This window comes from Myotis davidii, unplaced genomic scaffold (genome assembly GCF_000327345.1).
Source record: "Myotis davidii unplaced genomic scaffold, ASM32734v1 scaffold59, whole genome shotgun sequence".
Lineage (NCBI taxonomy): Eukaryota > Metazoa > Chordata > Mammalia > Chiroptera > Vespertilionidae > Myotis > Myotis davidii.
The window spans coordinates 7,502,921-7,521,836 of record NW_006293001.1 but is presented as its reverse complement, the minus strand read 5'-3'; the positions used below and the strand labels follow the sequence as shown (position 1 = coordinate 7,521,836).

At 39.7% G+C, this 18,916-nt stretch overlaps 1 protein-coding gene across 2 annotated transcripts in view; it reads right to left on the bottom strand.

Annotated features, from left to right (window-relative positions):
* The window catches only part of B3GALT1 (Beta-1,3-galactosyltransferase 1), a 342,206-nt gene that overhangs the window by 45,049 nt on the left and 278,241 nt on the right, over positions 1–18,916 (bottom strand). For both annotated transcript variants that reach the window (XM_006766520.2, XM_015565752.1), the window contains exon 2: positions 1,937–2,063. The gene's annotated coding sequence lies outside the window, so the exon portion shown is untranslated. The remainder of the gene's footprint in view (positions 1–1,936; positions 2,064–18,916) is intronic.

Sequence of the window (18,916 nt, the reverse complement as noted above, 5' to 3'; positions counted from 1 at the left end):
AACTAATCCTATATAATAAAATCCTAATTTGTTAAGTGTCTGGTCAGCCAGTCAGCCATTCAACCAATCAAAGTATAATATGCTAATGTTATGCTAAGGCTGCTCAACTGTTTGCTATGATGTGCACTGACCACCAGGGGGCAGGCAGTTGACTAGTCAACCAGTCGCTATGATGTGCACTGACCACCAGGGGGCAGATGCTCCAACCGGTAGGTTAGCTTGCTGCTGGTGTCCAGCAGATCGGGACTGAGCGAGATGGGCCAGACATGTCCTGGAGCCCTTCCACGGTCACTCCCCAGCTGGCCAACTTCCTGTGTCCCTCCCCGGCCTCAATCGTGGGTGGGTGGGAGGTAATCAACCAAAGACCATGCTATATAATAAAAGGCTAATATTCAAATTGAATCAATGCAGGAGCTGCCCCCTGATGGTCAGTGCACTCCCACAGGGGGAGCACCGCTCAGCCAGAAGCCCAGGTCACGGCTGGCAAGAGCAGCGGGGAGCCTCTCCCACTTCCGAAGCAGCGTGAAGGATGTCTGACTGATGACTTAGGCCTGCTCCCAGACTGTGAGAGAGCAGAGGCCGGGCTGAGGGACTCCAACTGCTGAGTGCACAAATTTCATGCACTGGGCCTCTAGTTGAACTATAAGATCCCTAAGAGGAAGGATGATGCCAGCACAATTCTATGACACAGTTATCAAAACTGGTCAGTCTGACTAATATATTTACATAGTGATATATTTGTCTTGAATTTGTAGAATCCTCCTAGTGATAGTCTCACATATCTCAAGTCCTATCTGGCTGTGTAGTGATGCCTCTCCATGGCTCCTTATCGGAAGACCCTATACACAAGAGCAGGGACTAAAGCAAAGACAGGCTAGGCATTCCTTCAAATGCTGCTCTGAAGAATTGGAAAACTATCAACTAAAACCTCACAGAAATCTCCAAAGACTGTGAAAGCCAACACAGCCAGAGCAAATTGCTGTACACGTTGTAAATAATGAACAGAATAAAGAAGTTTGGTGAATTGGCATTTTCCTGAATTTACTTTTAGCAAATTAGCTTATAGGGAATTAGCTTAGAGCTACCCTCTCACCCACCACTAACAGATGTACTTCATTGTCAAACTGAGCCTGGTATTTGGAAGGGCACTCTGAAATAACTGTCCCCTTTTATGGGCAAAAAGTGTAGTTTAAAGAGATTAAATTACTGGCCCAAATCACAGAGGTGATCATTCTAGATAAAAAGGGAGATTCAAGTCTCTTCTTGCCCATTTGGTACTTCTTTTCCTGAGTCACAAAACGAGAAATCTGCAATCATTTTTATAAACTTATCATGTTATTTAGGGCAATCAGTATATAAAGGAATATTCTGAGTATTTCTCTTGCTTTTAAAAATCCCTTCAAATAAAAACATTTTAAATGATTGCTTGTTATTTTAGATACTTCTTTATAACTATACCACCATTTTCTGTATAAAGTACTATTATTTTCAAGTGAAATAAGAAATAATTGAGGTACAATTGCCCATGAGACAAGGTTATTTCAGCAAAGAAGTTTCAAGAATCAATTAGCTGTGGCCTTGGAGAAATGGGTTTTTAAACAGATGATGTCTCAGGTCACCTAAGGCATGTCTTTAGTTCCCTAATATTTAATCTTAAAAGAGGCCACCACTAAAACCAGTCTACAGGTTCATAGATATAAATGACTTTTGAATATTGAAATATAAATATTAAAAAAGGACTTTTGTGTTATTTTTTTCCTCCTATGGCAAGGATGCTTGTACATATTATAGCAGGTAAACATTAATAAAAGAAAAAAATAACTAAACTTTTCTCTCTTCTCATTAGTCCTTAGATGCTGATTTCTGATTTTACAGAATTGCTGTTAATTTTCCGCAGTGATGGCCTACATAACGGAACAGTGTGTTCTTCTCCTACCTGTGGGGCCGAACGTGCTGTGCTCTTCTTACCATAGGTGCGGGGCACAAAGCATGATCTCCACCTGTGAGGAGGACATCTGTAATGGCCGTGCCAGCAGAAGCTGCTGCTTAAAAACTGCAGAATCCTATGCGGACAACAAGAAAAGAAAAAAACTTTATAAACAATGGAAATTAATCAGGCTCTGAGAAGTCAAAGACTGAATAACCTGTCTTTTTTTTTTAAAAAAAAAAGTAGACACATTTAGTCTATACGTACAGTATACAGAATGGCATGTGGGTAAGCACTGAACAGAGGTTGGTCAAATGAAAAAGAACAAATGAGAGTCAGAGCTGGTCCTAGACTTGCAAACTGATAGGCCTACAAGACCAGACAAGTAGGATGTTAAAAGAGGGAGTCCACTGGGTGTGAGACAATAGGGGAGAGTAGGCCTGTGGTGAACTAGTGAACTCATGTCCCACCTGAAGGGGGCAGCACTGATCATGTCTAGCTGATAGTTTTCATTGATGCCACAAGGAAAAACAAGCTAGTAATGCCACTGCTGCACACTTTCAAGGAAGAGAGAAATACAGATTTTTATGTGAAACCTCTTGGATTTATATTTAGAATTCAATTAAAGAAAACAAAACGTTGTGTGGGTAAAACAAGGGTAAAGTGAAAGCCTACCTGAGGGTCAGGATTAGCTCCTGGGTAGCTAGTTATGCCCTAATATCTAGCCCAGTGATAGCGAACCTTTTCAGGTTGGCGTGTCAGCATTTTGAAAAACCCTAACTTAACTCTGATGCTGTGTCACATATAGAAATTTTTTGATATTTGCAACCATAGTAAAACAAAGACATATTTTTGATATTTATTTTATATATTTAAATGCCATGTATCAAAAGAGAATTAACCAAAAAAATGAGTTCGCGTGTCACCTCTGATACGCGTGTCATAGGTTTGCCATCATTGATCTAGGGCAATGTCTTTCATTTCAAAATGATGAAAGGGGCCCTGACCAGTTTGGCTCAGTGGATAGAGCGTCGGCCTGTGGACTCAAGGGTCCCAGGTTCGATTCCAGTCAAGGGCATGTACCTTGGTTGCAGGCACATACCCAGTAGGGAGTGTGCAGGAGGCAGCTGATCGATGTTTCTCATCGATGTTTCTAACTCTCTATCCCTCTCCCTTCCTCTCTGTAAAAAATCAATAAAATATATTTTTTAAAAAATAATGAAAGGGGTTCAGAGGGCTGAAGCCACTTGGGCAAAGACGCTTAGCTAATTTGTGGTAGAACTGGGTATTTTAGGCATGAGTCTCTTCCCTTTAATTTAAGACCTTCACTTTCACTTATGACCCTCTCAGACTGGCTGGATTTGATCAGACCTGTTGAAATAACAGGTTAGAAGCCAACCGGATCTTTAAATGGGGAGAGAATCAACTTTGGTCAAACAACAGATACTTATCAAGTCAAACACTGAAACAAAAGAGTCCCAAAGCAAACAATCAAAGACACTGCATGCTTGAGAATCTCCTGCTTATGGAAAAAAATGTACTGTTCTAGAATAGGAGAGTGCCATATGACCAAGAATAAGACAGGAGAGCATGTGGTCAATTTTCAGTCTACATAAGTCCTCATTCTTTAAAATGCTATGGTGCTTAATAAATTATTTGCTTAATATTGATCAATCAATTTCTATAGAGGTAGCTTTTAGAATTGAAATGTATTGAATGTTGACACAGGGAAAAATAACACCAGGAATTTATTACTCTAGCATATATATTTTTAAAGTTTTTGCTTTTTTTAAAAAAAATATTTTTATTGATTTCGGAAAGGAAGGGAGAGGGAGAAAAAGGATAGAAACATCAATGATGGGAGAGAATCATTGACCAGCTGCTTCCTGTACACCCCACACTGGGGATTGAGCCCACAACCCGGGCATGTGCCCTGACTGGGAATTGAACCATGACCTCCTGGTTCATAGTTTGAAGCTCAACCACTGAGTATGCTGGCCAGGCTAAGTTTTTGCTTTTATAAAATGTTCTATACAAAGAAAGAGCAGGATAAAATATAAACATTTAGTAAAGTGTATGAAGCATTAATGTGAACCATTTTATATAAAACTATTGAATAAAGGAAAGTAAGGAAGCAAGGAATGAAGGAAATAAGCAGTAACTGATTACTAACATGAGCCAGGCCCTATGCCAGGTGTTGTTATAACATGTTAGACATATTAGCATTTACTGAATGAAAATAACCAAACCAGTGCCAAAATACATGTGGAAAATGTTTATAAATGTAAATATAGCCAACTCAATTTTCCATGGGCAGATATTTCAGTTTAAACATCTCAAGTCTTACTTAGACATAACTCTTTACCTTGACCACTCATTAAAAAATTTTTTTGACACAAAATATTTTTTAAATTAACTTTAACCTGGCAAAGGCATGGAAGTAGGGTGTCCCTTCAACCAAAATAGTTAATTATCATCAGTGCTAGGAAAATACAAACCAGGAAACATATAGATACAGATTTTCCCTGCGTTAGAATGAACTTAACATTATCCTAAGAGGTAATGATACCTCAGCAGTAATATAGACGGGAATGTATTATACAAGCAAAGATGGAACATGTAAGCCACCTTTTCCAGTCTGATTCTAAAGTGTAACACCAGTATTTAAGTTAGAGGCATAGCAACTTTCCAGAATATAAAATGCATCTGCATTCAAATGCTGGTTTTAGAATACAAAACAATATTTCAAAGTCAACTAGAAATGAATTTGTTCACGATCCGCTCTTTTGGATAACTGCCATTATTGCTATTTTTTCTTAGGCAGATAATTGAAAATTGACTATATAAGTTGTTGTATTTTTCTGGGGAAATAGCCTAGGCTCAAAATTTGTCTCCTACATTTTTATCTAAGTTGCAATCTTACCAGGCCTACACATTATAGCTCTTCTACCACATTATCCTATTCCATCTCATTAATAGCTTCTCTTCTGTTTAGCTTCATGCGGCAGAAAGGAACTTTGCCAGCGCCATTAACCTCTAAGGAGTCGATTCATTTTGTGTGCCTCCAGACCAGAGTTAGCTCTGAAGTATTTTAGTGACAGAATAGGACCAAGACGATAGTAATAATATCTGAACATGTTATTTAGTCTTCCTAGTTTTGCAATAACCCTCTTTGTAACAACAAAGAAATTGCACTGTGAATCTCAAATGTCAGCACCTGGCCACATTTGACCCAGTTTGTGTGTAGTCTGTCTGCAACCAAAGACCTGAATAAAGACTGACAGAACAAAATGGAAAGCACTAATGAGTAGCCTATTTATTAATTGATCAAGATAAATTCAGGGGTTCATTAGGAAACCAGGTTGAAGTAATAGTTGATCTAATCAGTTAATGGATTTAGTAGAGAGAACAGAGGGTTTTCACTCTCTTAACTGTTAATAATAATACACTTAACTTTCACTTGACTGGTGTAGCTCATGATTGAGCGTCAACCTATAACTGGGAGTTAATGGTTCGATTCTGGTCAAGCGCGCATGCCCTGGTTGCGGGCTTGATCCCCAGTAGGGGGTGTGCAGGAGGCCGCCGATCAATGATTCTCATCATGGATGTTTCTCTCTCTCTCTCCCTTTCCCTTCCTCTCCCTAATAAAGTAGGCTTAACTTTCTATTTCTCCCATTTCTCCTTATCATAGGTCAGGGCCCCTGGAAAAGTGACTTTGAGACTCAGATACAAATGCAGGGAGCTTATGGGAGCATGTTCTCAGGAGCAACACCTGTGCTGGGAGGAGAAGGAGGAAGGGGAGAGAGAGATTAAAATGGAATGCAGTCACAGCAGAGGCCTGGGCTGACCCCTCAGGGAGCTCCGGAGCTGGGATGGGCCTGCAGAGGTCCTGTGTGTGCCGGAGCTGGCGCACATGGGCTTGGGCAGAGCTGACTGCGCACCTCTTCCCAACTTCCCAGTGGCATCATGTTCACACCTTGAATTGGGAGGCATGTGTGTTGGATATTTACAACACAGTGATTGGCAAATTCTAAAAGTCAGAGCTTCTGACACTCCCTCTGGAGAACTAGTTTCCCAGTAAAGAAAGATTAATTTGCACATCTCTCTGCCCAAATCCATGTGATAAGTACTTAATTGCACACAGTGCTACAGAGAGGGAATGAGATACTATATTTATAGGTCTTGTATTGCTGTAACTTCTCCAGGCAAGATGCCCTCCATTCCACACAGGATATTATTCTAATCCCAGGATTTCCAGTCCTGCTGTGCTGTCAGTGACCTTTATTGTTGCCTTTCTGAAGGAAGCAACCAAGCTCCCACAGAAATGAAACCATCCCTGTAAGATACAACTTGGTGATATGACCACCAAAGCCTACGTGACAGAGTTCTCAAAGGAGTAAGTACTGGCAATAACTGAACAATGTCCTGGATAAAATACTTAAGAGAAAGCCAAATGAAATGATTTTTTAAAGTAATGCCATATCTTCCCTGTAAACATGGTCATTCATACCAATAAAGAAGAGTGATAATAAGCAGCTAGTCTTTGTTTAATGAAATCATAAACTATGTCTGGAGTCGGTTTAGAATGTGTGCCATAGGTGGGAAATGGCTTTAAATATACTAGTATCAGTGAAGGCACATGAAGAATTTGGGTTAACATCATTCCAACTTTTAAAAAAGGTAATTCCTAAGGCGATGAACTAAGCCAATTTCTGTTTGGAAATATCAATATCTTTAGGAAACTCAGAGAGGAGAGACCAGAGTTCACCATTACCTGGGGTAGCAGAAACTTTTAGGGGGATCATTCTGAAAAAGGCTGTCCATCTCTCAAAGTTCTTTTTTCTGAATCCTTTACTCCATAGGAAAAGACAATCAGGGAATCCAAAGATTTGACAAACAGAGATTATACAGAAACTCTTCTCAGCTTTACCCCTTACATCCTACACCCACATTCAATCTTGGCATCGCAGCAAAAGCAAAAATATCACTTAGGCATTCGATTTAGGAAAAAACAGTAGACATCAACAGGAAGAGAACTTATAATATTAGTATATGAGGCTAGAATTAGGAGACTCAGTAAGAAAAGTGTGGATGATTATGAAATTCAATGATTAACAAGGGACTCAGTATTGGCTATTCTATCTATCACATTTCTGTAATAGGCATCAAAGCAAACAGGAAGTGAGGTTTCCAAAAAATACTGTTTCATGACATAAAAATCATTGGGTGCAAACTCTTTTCTTATATATCACAGCTTAGCACAGAGCCTTGTATATGGTAGGAGTTCAGTCTCTCTCAATATCTTGCTCTTAGATATACTGCTGCAATATTGATATGGCCACATTTGGATTCTATAATCAGCTTCTTAATTCCTCTCCTATAATATCCATTCTTTCATTCAACAAAACTATGTTGAGTATTTTCTATAGTGTGGTATTTTATAGGAGCTAGAAATACAGAGGAACTTATGTCCTTCTTGAGACATATAAAATTCAGAAAATTAAGTAGAGTAATGGAGATACTGAAGCACCGAGGAGAGACCCTGAATCCTGTGTGTGTATCTTTGTATGTAATCAAATGCATTTATTCTTTTGAATGAAGTGTTCAGAATATTTTTAACGAAGAGAAATAGCTTCTCTTGTACTGGCTGTAAAATATGAATGCAGCTAATGTTTCTGTTAATCCAACAGGGGATGTTGTGAGGATGAAGCAATGTAGCATGGTGTCCTAAGAATAATCTTGCTCATTTTTCCTCACCTTGAGCTGAATACATCTGAGCTAGTCTTTCAACAGGGATATAGCTATGGCCACATGTGGATTCTGTAATCAGCTTCCTAATTCCTCTCCTATAATATCCATTGTTTCATTCAACAATGGTATTAGCATATGAGGCTAGAATTAGGAAACTCAGTAAGAAAAGTAAGAAAATAAAATATTTTTATTTTCCTTCTAAGTACAATTCACATAGGAGGTCCTGGGATTTTAAAGAAGAATGAAGAAAATTCAAATTGCTTTCAAAGTCTTACTAAGCAAGAAATTCCAAACATCTGATATGCTATGAGCCTTTTAAAAGTTTGATATAACTTTAAATACTTTTCAGGAATAAAAATGTTCTGATTTATGTCCTTATAAAATTTTAGCCTGTATAAATGAGTTGTCTCACAAACGATTTCGGTAGAACATGAGTTTACCTTTACAATAGGCAAACAGGAAACAACAGAATAGATCCTTGTTTCTGTTCAGCTGTCTAACTTTTTACCTACAACTTTCGGTCTCTGCCTTTAGAGATGGCAGAAGCTGGTTTCGTAAATTAAGACCATTCTAGGGCACAGGTACAAAGGAATTTTGCAAAGCTTGCATATTGATTGAATCAACTACTGCTTTGCTGCATTTTTCAGATCATGCTTACGTTATCTTGCAAATATTGTTACAGTAAATTATGCCACGTAAACTCATGGAATTTGAACATAACTTTTGATTTTGACATAGATTGTCTCCAACCAGTTAGGTTCAATGAAAAGTGAGTATGACCCATGGTTGCTTTGCTTTTTTCCCCCCTTTTCTATAAGCATTTTATTCTAGATCAGTTTTTTTCAGAAATGGATATGGCATTTGTCACTGGAGACAATGGGTGACAGAATCGGCCAGTGTCTGTACCATTAAAAAACAACAACACAAAACCAACAGCCTAAAGTGCATGCCCTACAGACAACTGAAGCAGCAATAGCACCTCTTAATTTAATTAAAGGGTAGCATCTTGGCCTGCATGTGTCTGGACAACGATCCTCCTCTTGTCTTGGGAGTTACTCAGACATATTTGGTGCAGACGTCAGCGGCCATCCTGAGCAGAGGGAAGAATGACAGAGAACCTCTGCAGCTCCTGCACAGAGTGTGGGGTTAGGAGGCAGGCTTACAGAGAGGTCCCCTTAGCTCCTGATGGATCATACTGAATGGGGATTTCTGTATTTCAAGATCAATGAGACTTGTTGAAGTTCTGACATGGCAAGCAATAGGCCCAGTATGGGAGGAGTGCATCTTTTTCTCTAAAACATAAAGCTCTTCTCTCACCTTCGGTTTTTATTGATGGGGACTTCGATGTGAAAAGAAAACGCACATGTTATTTCCAAATTGGGCACATTTTCCTTAGTAGACCTTCCAAAGGAATGGGGAGTTAAACCTGCCACTGGGAAAGTGCTTCCCCTGCCTTGGCTAAGTTGTGAGAGAAATCAGTTTAGAGAGGTCATGGGTGAACAGGAATATGGTTAGAACTTAAAAACACAAGTATTTTTGTTTGGACAACAAAGATAACTGAAGCTTAGCAAGCTTAACCGGATGTTACTTAAACTTTAGGCTGTGAACAAAGACATACTCTGTAGTGCACATGACTGGAATGATCAGATTTAGAGTTGAAAGTTACAGTAGTCTCCCCTTATTTGGGGGGATATGTTTCAAGACCCGGAGTGAATGCTTGGAACTGTGGATGGTACTGAACCCCACGCATACAGCAGCTCCTCGAAATAACAACAGTTGCTCAATGTTGTTTTGTGGTAACATTGATGAGATTACAGAAGAACTTAAAACTTAACTCGTGTTTATATCAATTAGATTATGGTAAAACTGGTTTTGTTATATGTCCTTTAGCTTAAAATTGTAGAACCTACTGATGACGTTCAGGACCTTCTTGTCTATGGTTTTTCCTATGCATACACATAAATTAGGCACAGTAAGAGATTAACAACAAAACTACTAATAAAATAGAACAAGTATAACAATAGATTGCAAAAATTACATAAATGGCTTTGAGATCAGCCATCTATATATATAAAATCCAAGTGACTGGACCACTGGAATGACTGGAATGACCAGTTGCTTTGACGCACAATGCAGCCCCGATCGGCCCCCCAACCCTGATTGGGGGCAGGGCTGGCCAGCCAACCGCCTGCAGCCCTTCCCCCCAGCCGGCCCCACCCTGATTGGCCCCAATCAGGGCGGGGCCAGCTGGACCCCAACCATGCACGAATTCATGCACCGTGCCTCTAGTTTTTAAATAAAATAACAGTTACTTGAACACAAGCATTGCAGTACCACAACAGTCATCGAAGACAGCTAAGCGACTAAGGGGCAGGAAGTTTATATAGCATGGGTAGGATAGATGGGACTGCATGATATGAAATTTTGTCATGCTACTCTGAGTGGCACTCAATTTAAAATTTATGAATTATTTCTGAAATTTTCCATTTAATGTTTTTGGACTACAGTTGACCCCGGGTAACTGAAACATGGAAAGTGAAAGAGTGAATAAGAGTAAGACTACTGTACATTAAGAGTGAGCTGGTCTTGCCTATATTCATTAAATTTAATGCAATAGCAGCCCCAAAGAGTTGGTACCTGAAGCGGTCCATCTGTTCCCTCTATTATAAAAGCTCTTTGGTCTGGGTCCTAAAAACCAATCTGTTCATTTTTCTCTTTCAGTGAGAAATAAAAAAGAAATTTAGAGAAAAGTTACAATTCAGGGCAACTATGTAAGTATCCTATACAATACATTTTCCCCTGGGACAAATGGTAATAAATACAAAGGACCTGTGAAATATGCCTCCATTACAGTGCATCGCTTTCATGGGGCTAACTGCATGCCCAGAACTGCTCGCTACTCCACAGGTTTGTGATACATATGACAGGACAAGTGTGAAATGGGTCACTCAGAGTGCACTTTATTTTTTTTAAAAAGTATTCCTTGGGAGAATTTTGGATAAATGGATGGAATGTTCTTTCACTTCTGAGGCCGTTGCCAATGAAGCCACGTATTCAGCAAGACCTTTGCTAAAGGTCGTGGAGATGGGTGACCAGCCCATTCTCTCCTCTGCCTTCCCTGGAAGAAGCAGAGACCCAAAACTGTGCAGAAGAAAGCACGTTTTTCCCCCAAAATCAATAAAGCTGGGCATTGTGATATTGCTACGTTGACAGAAAACACCACATTTACCAACACTATATCACCACCACAGCAGCAGTTTTTATTTTTGTAAGGCAATTATCAACTTATGTATAAATGATTACAGTATTTGAGAGCCAAGATTCTTGAAAAATCTGATGTTGCAATCAAAACATAATTGAGCTATTCTGGAATAGAAAGCCCATTTGCTCTTCATAACACATAAATATCTAAAAATTAAATGATGACCCATTTAGAACAGCATTGCTTCACTGTAATTTTTAAAGGGTTTACTTTAGGTGAACTTCCCTGTTTGATGCAAAATTTCTATAGTCTGATACTGATATTCTGAACACTGTGTGTGTGTGTGTGTGTGTGTGTGTCATTGTGTCTGTGTTGGGTGTGGGTGGACATGCTCAGCACTGATAATTAATTTCTTCAAGTGATCAACAAATCCATCTGCACAGCAATCATTATTTGCAGGCTAAATAATTAAGCTTGCACATATAGGCATTATTTTTAAAAATGTGTATATATGCTCTTGTGCTAAGAAAAATGTGAAATAATTTCAAAGTGTTGTAGACTTCACTGTAGATTTCTGTTATTACCATTTTTCAATCCAAGGGTTATAAAAACATAGCAATTACCTATGGAGTCAACCACAACACTTTAAAATGTTAAGAAGTTCTTGAATTAAATGTACTGTGGTAATGTACTTCAAGAGTTACTGATAAAATAGTTATAATAGGGATTTACTGGAGATACATGATATAATGGGGGATATGATAGATATAATGAGATTTTCAATTATGAATGAGTCTCATTATAAGAATCATTAAACCATTTGCTTATATTAAGTTTAAATATTTAGTCCTAGCCCCAAAATAAAACACTGAGAAAACAATTATCATCTATTACCTCTGGAAATAGGAGTGGAATAGTGTGAGCAGCCAGTGTAAAGGCACTTATTTCTGTTCTCTACACCTCAATATTGTTTGAATTGTTTACAACAAACATAAATTTAAGTATTCTGTATTTAAAGAGATTAAAGTAAATATGAGTGCAGTGAGATGCTGGCTGCGAGGCGCCTCTCTCACATCCACTCTCTCTCACTGGGCTTGCTTTGGGAGACTGGGAATGACTTATCCACTCTGAGGGCTGCGGGCAACTTGACACTCATGTTCACCACATGCGGACGCCCTCTGCAGAGCCCTGGGCTGCACACTTCACATGAGGTTGGAGCTTCCAGGGAGGACTACAGTGCAAGCTGTCATACCCACATGTCCATGTGTTTGGTGACTACAGGACTACAATAAATTCCCACCCATCTGTGTCTAGAAGTTCAACTGCTTGTGGGTGCAGAGAGAAAAATGATTCTTGCCTCCTGCCATCAAACATGCGGGGATGCCTGGGAGCATTTATGAAATCCTGTTCTGTCCTACACCAGGAGAAGATTACAGCTGCTGACCTATGTGTTTTCTTCCCACAGTAACTTTAGGAGAGCTGGTAGTTGGTGTTAGGGATGCACAGGAATCATCTGATATCTAATGAGTTTAGGCTCAAAAAGCTGCAGCAAATCCTATGTAACACTCGCTAATATATTAACTTAATCTATACTACTTCAAATTCTGCCCCCAAATAATGCTGCCATGCTGAATTATCCCAGCTCACGTTTTGTCATGTTGTATTATGGCATGGCATTCAGGTAGCTCATTGTAGCTAATAATAACATCAATATCCTTTAGGGAGATTTCATAGAGAGCAAATGCACTGTTATTTTTTTTCTAAGAAATGTTGTCCAATTTTAGCAATGCATACGTAAAGCGGATAAAACACCACAAATGTAAGACTCCAGATTTTATTTTATGCATAAACTAGACCTTTAAACTTTAAGTATAGTCAGAGGGAAAGGATATTTAACCCCTTCCCCGGCAGAAACGTGTATACTCGTTTTCACAAAATGTTCTTTTTCAGTCGTCGACGAGTATACTAAGAAAATATGGTAAAAAAAATATGGTTTATAGGAAGACGAGTTACAAACTGTTTTCATAACCAGCATCAAAAATACTATATAGAACCAAAATAAAAAAATTAGTCTGAAAAAGAAACGTTTTTAACAAAAAAATTGTTGGGGAAGGGGTTAAATCCAAGGTTCACATTTTCTCTTCTGTCTTCCATATCCACAATGATTTTCCTTATTCAAAGGAAGGATAAACAAGATGGGGTGATTTTCTTAATTGAAGATTTTTTAAAATTTAGGAGCACTATACACCAACTGCTTTGTTTTCACTATTACCCTTAAGGTTCTAATCAGAGCCTCGGGTCTCAATCTTTGCACTAACACCCTTAAAACTATATATTTACATATAGTATATACTAGGTATATATGAAAACTATATACGGGGTTGGGCAAAGTGGGTTTACAGTACATGAAACAGTTTATTTTTGCATTATTATTTATTACTAGAGGCCCAGTGCATGGATTCATGCACCGATGAGCTCCCTCGGCCTGGCCTGCAGGGATCGGACCAAAAGCGCCTCTCAGACATTCCCCAAGGGGTCCCAGATTGCGAGAGGGCAGTTCTCGGGTGACGCACCCTGGAATCGAGCTCCCTCCTCTCTTGTTCCGGGTGTGTCACTTGAGAACTGCAGCTGCCAAGACACCACAGCTCGGCAACTCCTGCATTGAGCGTCTACCCCCTGGTGGTCAGTGTGCATCATAGCGACTGGTCACTATGCATATTAGCCTTTACATAGAGACACTTAGCATATTAAGGGACACTTAGCATATTAGCCTTTTATATAGAGAGATGGTATTATTTTCCATATACAACTGTAAACCTACTTTTGCCTCACCCTGTATATAGTTTTAAGTATTCCACTCTTTCAATTCCCTTCTTTCTACCATATATATTTTTAAAATTTATTCAGAGTATGATTATATAATCTAGCTGAAGCAGGCATTGTTAAAGAGCAAGAGCATTAACTCGTTATTCACTTCTCACACTAATGAATTTCTGGGCTGTGGCGAGGATGGGATTGAAAGGAATTTTAGGGATAAAATAGGCAGGTTTCGGGAGATTTAGGAATAAAAAGGGAACATGGGGGGAGGAAGGCATAGGTGAGGGCTTGGAGCTGCTAAAAGGCATACATTCACAGAGGAAAAGAAAAAAAGAGGTGCCACAGGATAAGGGGAGAGGAAGATATCCATTCACAGAAGATAGGAAAAAGCCACAGGGTATGGGGAGAGAGAGGAAACAAATGGTCACAGAGGATAGAGAAATGCTGACAAATGGGAGAAAGAGGAAAACAGATTTTCACAGGAGACAGAGAATTCTACCACCAAAGCGGGAGAGACAGAGGGGGCACCATGTGGGGTTTGGGCTTAAAGGCTGATATTCTGCAAAAGAGTGACCAATTAGAATGCAGTCAGAAGAAACAAAGAACTACAGGCTTTATAAACCTTAGAATAAAGGAGCTTGGTGATTACCCTCTTTCGACCCCCTCCCTATGTGGGAGTCTGTATTTGCTTCCAATAAATTTCCACCCTTTTCAAATACCGTTTTTTTGTCCATGGCTTCATTCTTTGAATCCATCTGGACAAAAACCCGGGAAAGAAATTGCATCCTGCTCAGGAAAACAACCTGAATTAGTATGGCGACAGTTTTCCCTTCTTAAGCATTTGATTTAATACTACAGAGGCTGTTTAATCATGGGAATAGATAATCTAGAGGTTCCAAATTTTAGAATGCATTCCACAAGAATGCTCAGTGCTGCCTATCCGGGAAGTTGCTTGTATGGTCCATGGTTTACCTCCTGGGCTGCCTCTCTCGATGATTTCATGTTTCTGGAAACAAACAAAAAAAAAATGGGAAAAATTTGAACTGAAATAGAGCTAATAATCCTTGCCAGTGTGGCTAAGTGGTTTGAGTGTCAGCCTGTGCACCAAAGGGTGGTGGGTTCAATTCCTAGTCAAGTGCATGTACCTGGATTCAGGTTCTTTTCCCAACCCTGGTCGGGGAACATGCAATGCAGGAGGCAACGAATTGAAGGGTCTCTCTCACGTTGATATTTTTTTCTCTTCTTTCCCCTTCCTCCCTCCCTTCCACTCTTTCTAAAGAGCAATGGAAAAATATCCTCGGGTGAGGATTAACACACACAGGAAGAAAAGGAAGAAAAAGAAAGAGCCAATAGTACAATGCTATCTTTTATCATTCACTCAGCATGCACTTTCAATATTAATTCCACAAATGTCGAAGGAGATTTGCACCGGGCATTAGACTAGGCACTTGCAAATTAAGGGAGAATACATTATGTTTTTATGCACAAAGCATAAAAATCCCTGTTCTGACAAAATTTACATTTGAGGTGGAGAAAATAGATGTATACGTACCTAGTATATATGCATAATTTATTAACAGAAATTTTATTGAAGTCAGACAAATTTTGTTAAAACTAAGAGCTTTTGCCTATGGGTTTTGTACACATTCCAGATTTCATAAAGTAATGAGGTTTGCCCTTTAACATTTGCTTGAAAGATCCCCCCTCACTTCTTAATAAGATTACAATTTCTTCCCAACTTCACAAGAGCAGGCACCAGCCAAAGGGAATAAAACCACAGAGCCATTTAGAGTGTTCTAGAAAGCATGACTTCTCAAAACTTAAGGAATGGTGGTTCAAGATGTTGGCATAGAAAGATCCTGAACTCACCTCTTCCCATGGACACATGGACTCTGCCCGCTACACATGGAACAATTTCCTCTGAAAAAGATTGAAAACTAGCTGAATAGCTCCTTCACAACAAATAATAAAAGGATCACATGGAGATGGATGACAGAGGCTGAAACATGTTCTGCTTAAAGCCTTACCTTCTGGCGTGACAAACTACAATTGGGAGATTTCTGACACCTCCAGAGCTTCTCCCTGAGGAATGAGGGGGTGTGCGGGCCACATCAGGCACTCCAACCCTTAGGGCGACAGAGAGACGAACCCCCAAAGCATCTGTCTTTGGTGGGCACCATTTCTGCGCTCTTCGTCTACTTGAGTGTTGGTGGGCACACACAGTCCCTGTGCTCTCCGGCTGCCTAGCTAAAGCCAGTGGGTATGCCCAGGACGCCGCACACTCCCACTGCTTTGCTGAGCTCTCCTGCTACCTCACTAACGCTGGTGGGAGCATCCAGTGCACACAGGACGCTTCTTGATCACCTGGCTCCGTGGCTGGAAGGGCTTGAATTCCTGGGTCTCACAGGAGTCTAACAATCAGAGAGACAGTTCTTGGGAGGTTACCAAAGCCAGGACACTGCACAGACAGCGGAGGGGACACTCTCCCAGTGATTCTGTGAAAAAGGCTTGTGTACGTGTCCTGCAGCCCCAGCCGTTCCCTCAGCCTTGCTATAGTTCGCTGACACCTCTAAGAGAGGAGTTTGTCACTTGTTTGGAGCCCTGATTTTTGTAACTATTGCTAGTAGACATCTCCAGATCACCTGGCCTGGAGGCCAATAGGGCTTATGATTGTGAACCAACAGAAGTGTATATATTTGCATAGTTTGAAAGCTGCTGCCAGAGGGTCTTGTTTCCAATCAGCCTGAAACTGGATGCTGACTAAAATTCCTCACTTTGGAAAACTGACAGGTCTTGGCACACCCTCAACACCTGGGCCCCATCAAGATAAATATGGCTGCTCAGACGATCACGAAGGTTTGAGAAATATCCAAAAACCAGGGCAATGTTTAACAGTAAGGTTTATTACCTAGACAAGGCCACTCGTTCCAGACTGGGAGAGGTAGCTGTTTTACCTAATTCATACAAACAAACTCAGAAAGTTGAGTACAATGAAGAAACAAAGGCATATGCTCCAAACACAAGAACAAGATAAAAACCTCAGGAAGAAAACCTTATTGAAACAAAAATAAGAAATACACTTGATAAAGAGTTCAAAGTAATGGTCATAAAGACACTCACCAAACATTAGAGAAGAATGGATGAACACAGTGGGAATTTCAAAGAAATAGAAATCATAAGGGAGAGTGGGCTGGAAGAGGTGTATGGGGGGAGGGGGGACGTAGGACCTATGTAATAATTTCAACAATAAAGATTAAAAAAATAAAAGAAATTATAAGGAAGCACCAAACAGAAGGTACCGAGATGACAATGAAATAACTGAACTAAAACAATACACTAGCAGACTAGATGAAGCAGAAGAAAGGATTAGTAATTTGGAAGATAGGAAAAGGAACATAAACAAAAAGAACAGAAACATTAGAAACAAGACAAGGATGTCCACTCTTGCTACTTTTATTTGGTTTGAAAAAATTGTCCAAATTTTCTCTTTACAATTGCTGAACTATTACTTTTCATCAAAAGTTAGTAAGTTAAGAAAAATCTTCCTAATACATTGTGTTAATTTTTCTTGATTTCTGAAAGTGATGGTCTGTTTTTGTTTGTTGTTGTGCATTTTTGTTTGTTTGTTAATCCTCACCTGATGATGTCTTCCCATTGTTTTTTAGTGGGAGTGGAAGGGAGGGGGAGAAATACAGAGAGAGAATCATCGATGTGAGAGAGACACATTGATTAGTTACCTCCGGCACACATATCAACCCAGGCCGGGGATAGAGCCTGCAACTGAGGTACTCATCCTTGACTGGAATTGAACCCTTCAGTCTTCGGGCTGATGATCTAACCACTGAGAAAACCCGCTAGGGTGATAGTCTGTTTTTGAGAATTGCTTTTAATAAATTTTATGAACAGCTAGACAAGTTGTTGAATATAGGCTTATTTTAGTCTGAGAATATATGTTCCATTCACAGAAAAATCATTATAGAAACAAGAGGCAGCATCAAGCACCATATTACAAATGGTATCTATGGTAACATAAATGAAATTGCTTTCATTGAAATGTTAAGATTAGAAAGTATCTTGAAATATTATTTCAGACAGGAATACCTCTGAATAGATAAAAACTCATTTGGCATTGAAAAATATTTAATGAAGCCCTACTTATGGGTCAGATATTGTGCTATATACTGGGAGTGACTAAATCATGGGTCATATTTTTAAGCAACCAATAGCTAATAAGGTGCTAGAAACACAGAAAATCTACCTATCACTCAGTGTTATAATAATTGAATATTTAAGGTGATGTGAAAGAATTGCCAAAATTTACTTCATTTCATAGCTTCTCAAATATATTCCTGCAATCTCCCCCATCAACCTACCTCAATAGATAACAGTTTTTATTTTTATTAATTGATGCTTAATGTGCAGTGCAATCCATTATGTTCATTTATGTTTAACCTTGTTCTCAGAGAAAAACATAAAATATTTGATTACCATTTCTTTCTAAAATCCTTCATATGGTTTAAATCTGAAAATTACTATACTAAAATAAGAATATTTTAATTGTGGAATTTACTTGTACACCACCTCTTTGAACAAATAATTCAAGGGCATAAAGAAGAAGATATGCCCGGCTGGAGCAGGTCAGTGGTTGAGCACTGACCTATGAACCAGGAAGTCACAGTTCAATTCCCAGTCAGGGCACGTGCCTGGGTTGTGGGCTTGATCCCCAGTGGAGGGTGTGCAGGAGGCAGCCGATCAATGATTCTCTCCTATCACTGATGTTGCTATCTCTCTCTCCCTCTCCTTTCCTCTCTGAAATAAATTTAAAAAAAGTATTTTAAAAAAGAAGATCCTATATAATAAAAGACTAATATGCAAATTGTCCCCATTGGCAGGAGTTTGACTGACTGAGAGTTAGATGTGCGCTGACCACCAGGGGGTGGCTTGGAACATAGCTGACATTGGCAACGTGGTGCTGGCAGCAGTAGAGGCACTGCTGGCCCTGATGGGCCCCGATGAGAGTGGGACCATGGTGGGATGGTGGAGCAGGTGAGCAGGTGGTGCCAGCCTAAGACGGGGTTGAGGGGGGGCCCTGATCGCCCTGCCAGTCACTCCACAGATTGGCCCTGATCGCTAGTCAGGCCTAGGGACCCTACCCTTGCACAAATTTAGTGCATCAGGCCTCTAGTATAATTATAAGACAAGTAAAAAAGAAATGAAAA